This window comes from Lagenorhynchus albirostris, chromosome X (genome assembly GCF_949774975.1).
Source record: "Lagenorhynchus albirostris chromosome X, mLagAlb1.1, whole genome shotgun sequence".
Classification (NCBI taxonomy): domain Eukaryota; kingdom Metazoa; phylum Chordata; class Mammalia; order Artiodactyla; family Delphinidae; genus Lagenorhynchus; species Lagenorhynchus albirostris.
This window is the reverse complement of record NC_083116.1, coordinates 89,140,378-89,145,758: the sequence shown is the minus strand read 5'-3', so window position 1 is coordinate 89,145,758 and position 5,381 is coordinate 89,140,378.

Sequence of the window (5,381 nt, the reverse complement as noted above, 5' to 3'; positions counted from 1 at the left end):
GACACGGGGAGGGGGCAGGGTAAGCTGGGACGAAGTGAGAGAGTGGCATGGACTTATATATACTACCAACTGTGAAATAGATAGCTAGTGGGAAGCAGCCGCATAGCACAGGGAGATCAGCTCCGTGCTTTGTGACCACCTAGAGGGGTGGGATAGGGAGGGTGGGAGGGAGGCTCAAGAGGGAGAGGATATGGGGATATATGCATACATACAGCTGATTCACTTTGTTATACAGCAGAAATTAACACAACACTGTAAAGTAATTATACTCCAATAAAGATGTTAAAAAATAATAAATGTGTAAAATTAAAACATAAATAAAACCAAAAAGAACCTCCTCTGGGATCAGGGTCCTCTTGCCTTCAGCCCTGGAAGTTACTGAGGTTCCCTCAGCCCTGTCTGTGGAAGTCATATTTGGGGGAATTGTTTATTCTTTATCTCCTGACATCAGCCGTGGTGTGGAGACAGCTGTCTCTGAGGGGATGGAGAGGGTCTGCCCATTTTGTCCTCAGATGTTGGAGTCCATCTCCCCTTGGACCTCATTCACACTCATAATAACTGAGGAAATGTGGTTTCAGAGCCTGGCAAATCTCATTTAAAGGCCAGAACCCCAAGTCCTGGTTGTGTGACCTTAGGCAAGTCATCTATTCTCTCCTAGCTTCAGTTCCTCATTCATAAAAGGGGGCTAATGCCCACTGGGCTTTGGAGAAAACATGTGTAATGGCCCTCACTCATGACCACATTTTTTTTTTCAGGCTGCACCACGCTTGTGAGATCTTAGTTCCCTGACCAGGGATTGAACCTGGGCCACAGCAGTGAAAGAGCCGACTCCTAACCACTGGATGGCCAGGGAATTCCCCATGACAACATTTGATTAATCTAGTAATCCAGTCAGTGGAGTAGGGTGAGCAAGAGGAGGGGCTCTGGAATGACACAGTCCAGGACTAAATTTCCATGATGTCACGTGATGGGCAAGTTACTCAAGCTCTCTGTGCCTCCCTTTGCTTTTCTGTCATCAGGGGTAATAACTTTCCCTCCTCACAGGGTCATGGTGAAGGTTAAATGAGATAATACATCATTCACCTAGGGAAGTGCTTGGTACAGCAAGTAAACATCAGTTGTTATCAGCCCCCCTCTAGATCTCACAATTACTGTCACTCACGTCACCTTGTCCCCACCCTCAAGTATGTGTATTATTGTAGTAGGTGGAATTACGGGCAATGTGGGGGCCTCCTTTGTACCCCAGGCCCCTTCCCTGCCTGCCCCCTTGAGAAGCACTGGGTCCTAATATACCCTCCCCAGGGGACCTGTACCCTCCTCAGTCTCCCCCTGTTTCTGAGGTTGACCGAGGGGACAGGGCCACCACCTTGTAGGGGCCACAGGACTGGGCATTTCTGACGGAAATGGGGGCCTGAGAAGGAAGGAAGGGAGTGGGGAGGACATGTGTTTCCCTATCTAGTAGTTTCCTATTAATGATGTAACAAATTTACACCAAACTCAGTGGCTTAAAACAACACAAATGTATTATCTTTCAGTTCTGGAGTTCAGAAGTCTCACAAGGTGTCCTCAGGGCTGTGTTCCTTCTGGGCCTTCTGGAGGCTCTCGGGGAGAAATCATTCCCTTGCCTTTTCCAGTGTCTAGAGGTGGCCTGCAGTCCTTGGCCCCTTTTTTCCATCTTTAAAGCCCAGCAATAGCCAGTGGAGTCTTTTCTCACATCGAATCACTCTCTTTCTTTCCTGCCTTCGTCTTTCACTTACAAGGACCCTCGTGATTACACTGGGCCCAATCCAGGACAATCTCCCCATCTCAAAATGCTTAAATTTAATCATATTTGCAAAGTCCCTGTTACCATGTAAGGTGGCATATTCCAGGTCCTGTGGTTTAGGACATGGATATCATTCGGGGGCCATTATTCTCCCTATCAAACACTCCCTCCTTCACCAGGCCTCTATGGTGACTGCCAGTGTCCCCACACTGGAGCCACAGAGGTGGACAGATGGGGCTTACCTTTGAAGGGAGCAAGGTGCCCACCCCACGGGGGAGAAGAGCATGTCAACAATTAAGACTGAGTGATTCTTGTAATAATAAAAATAGCAATACCATCAGCATTAACCTCGCAGTTACTCTGTGCCAGACACTGGCTGATCATTTTACATGAACCGTGCTTTTCTCACACCAACTGCACCATGTAAATTCAACTTTTATCACCAGTGTACAGGTGGGCAAACTGAGGCCCTGAGTGTCCATGTTTTCATCAGCCCTGAGCCCAGTCCTTTGCAGAGGCCTTCCTGATCTTCCTCTCCCTCCTCCTCATTACTAGGCCCAGTATCTTGATCTCACAGTGGCCTCTGCTCTCTGTCCTGAGCTCTCAGCCTGGCTGTTACTGGACCACATCCTACAACCTCCCCACTTCCCGTTCTGGATGTCTGTGGTGCAGGGTGAGCCCAGGTCCAAACCTGAGCAGCCTGCTAAGTTAAAGCAGCCTTTTCCTTACATTCATGGAAGCCTGACTGAAGCCTTGGCCCCATGGGAGGTCTTGGTGTCACCAGGCACAGCTCAGCCACGCACTGTCCACATCACAGCTATACCTGCCTTCGCCAGCAGGGATGTCTCATCTCCAAGTCTGGGAAGGCTTCAAAAAAGACAGAGGAACGACAGAGGCTTTAACATTCACACCTGAGAGGGTCACAGGCCTCTGGGTGTGTGAGCCCCAGGCCTGGGTGTCCCTCGGAGGCTCCCTCTCTGTGTGTGGACAGCTGGGGGTTCCTAGGGTCAGCTCTGCCTGTTCCTCCTGGAGAACCCTGGTCTAAGTTCAGGGTCTTCTGTAGATGCCTTCCTCTCCCTCCTGCTCTACTGCCTCCTACCAGAAGCTCATTTCCAGGGTTAAAGGGAAGTTGTTGTCATAGTTTTAATCTTCTTTTTCTCACTGAAAGGTTGCATCATATGCTTCTTTCCACCAAGCCTGGAGTTCAGAAGTCTGCAGCCTGGATCCTGGGGCAGGTTTGGCTATAGCCGGAAGGCACAGCCACAGATGCTGAAGGCACTGGGGGAAGCCCCAACAGAGCCTGGGGTTTAGGAAAAGACCCCCCACCATGTCCCCATTCAGATCCTGGCCAGCTGCCAGCTCTGCTTCCACCCAGTCCCCTCCCTGAGACTGAATGCTGGTCTAGAACCCCTGGCTGGGGTGAGTGGAGCACCAGGGCTGCTTGTCTGGGGAGACACAGGCCTGGAGGGAGAAGCAGCAGAAAAGCTCCATTTGGCTTGAGGGGATGCGCTGCTGCAGGACGAGGACCACAACCCACAACCTGCCTGCTGACCTGCTGTGGGGCTGCAGGCCCAGCCCCTGCCCTCTCTGGGCCTGTCTCCTCACCTACACAGCAGGCACTATTACATTCCTAGTTTAATGCAGGGGGTGCTCATGAATGGAGGGTGACCTGTAGAGATGAGAGAGCAGATTTGCCCAAGAGGAGGAGGAGGAGGGGGTCAGAGCTGGTGGGGCAGGACTGAAGTGGCCGCCTCAGGCCTGGCCCAGGGATGCCTTCCTGGAAGTGCTCGCGGCAGGCAGGCAGGTGCAGAAGCTCTGAGATCAGAACCCTGGGCCAGGACCCGTTGAGGCCCTCTCCGGAGTGCTCTGGGGCGGCCAGCAGCCTGTGTCACAGGCTCCTTCCTGTTTGTCCTCATCTCTGCCCTCGGGAGCCCCAAGATGAGCTCAGTGAGCTCCCTGCCCCAAACGTTACTGGGACCCATCTGCAGTCTACAGGGACATGAGTTATCACCACAACAGCCCCTGGTGAGCACTTGTGTAACTCATCCAAACAGTGGCTCACAGGTTTTGAAGTGATTCTGATGATGTGCCATCATCTATCATAGCCAGGGTGTATTCAGTCATTCTCTATTGGGTGGTTAGGTAGTGTTCGATTTACCTTTCTGCCATCTTATACTAGCTGTGGTGCGCGTTCTCACGCATACATGTAAACCTGGAAGAGATACAGGAATGTTCATGTAGTAAAACTATTTTTAATAGTAAAAAACCCGGAAACAAGCCAATTATACATCAATAGGAAGTGCATAAATAAATTGTGTTATATGGATACCATGGAATACTACACAATTATGAGATGGAATGAACTAAATCACACAGACAAAATGTTAAGTGAAAGAAGTCAGATACGAGAGGACGTAACTTAGGATTCCCTTTATATGTAGAGCAAAAGAAAACAGAACTACTGTTTAGGCATACGTACACCTGTGTTAAAACAGTCTTACAGAAAGCAAGGATTCTCACCTGTTTGATTGACAAAGATTTAAAAATTTATTTAAAAAATAATCATACAGGGACTTCCCTGGTGGCACAGTGGTTAAGAATCTGCCTGCCAACGCAGGGGACATGGGTTCGAGCCCTGGTCCAGGAAGATCCCACATGCCACGGAGCAACTAAGCCCGTGCGCCACAACTGCTGAGCCTGCGCTCCAGAGCCCATGCTCCACAACAAGAGAAGCCACTGCAGTGAGAAGCCCGCACACTGCAACAAAGAGTAGCCCCCGCTTGCGGCAACTAGAGAAAGCCCGCGCACAGCAATGAAGACCCAACGCAGCCATCAATCAATCACTCATACAGTAAAATTGACCTTGGGGATTCTGTGAGTTTTAACCCATGTGTGTATTCATGTAACCACCACCACACTAAGGATACATGACTGTCCCATCACCCTACAGAACTCCCTTGTGCCATCCCTTCATAGTCACATCTTCGCACACAAATATGACCAATTGATATTTTACAAAGGTGTATCTATCCCTTTGCCAATACTACACTGTCTTGATTATCGTAGCTTTATAGTAGTTCTTAAAATCCATGTCAGTCCTCCAATTTTGTTCCTCCTTTCAAAATTATTTTGACAGTTGTAGTTCCTTTGTTCTTTCACATACATTTTATTCTTTATTTTTAATTTTTTTCAATTAAAAAAAATGTTTTTGGCTGCCCTGCTCGGCTTGCAGTATCTTAGTTCCCCAATCAAGGATTGAACCTGGGCCCTCAGCAGTGAAAGAGCAGAACCCTAACCACTGGACCGCCAGGGAATGTCCTCCACATACATTTTAGAATCAATACCATATGACCCAGCAATCCCACTACTGGGCATATACCCTGAGAAAACCATAATTCAAAAAGAGACATGTACCAAAATGTTCATTGCAGCTCTATTTACAATAGCCCGGAGATGGAAACAACCTAAGTGCCCGTCATCGGATGAATGGATAAAGAAGATGTGGCACATATATACAATGGAATATTACTCAGCCATAAAAAGAGACGAAATTGAGCTATTTGTAATGAGGTGGATAGACCTAGAGTCTGTCATACAGAGTGAAGTAAGTCAGAAA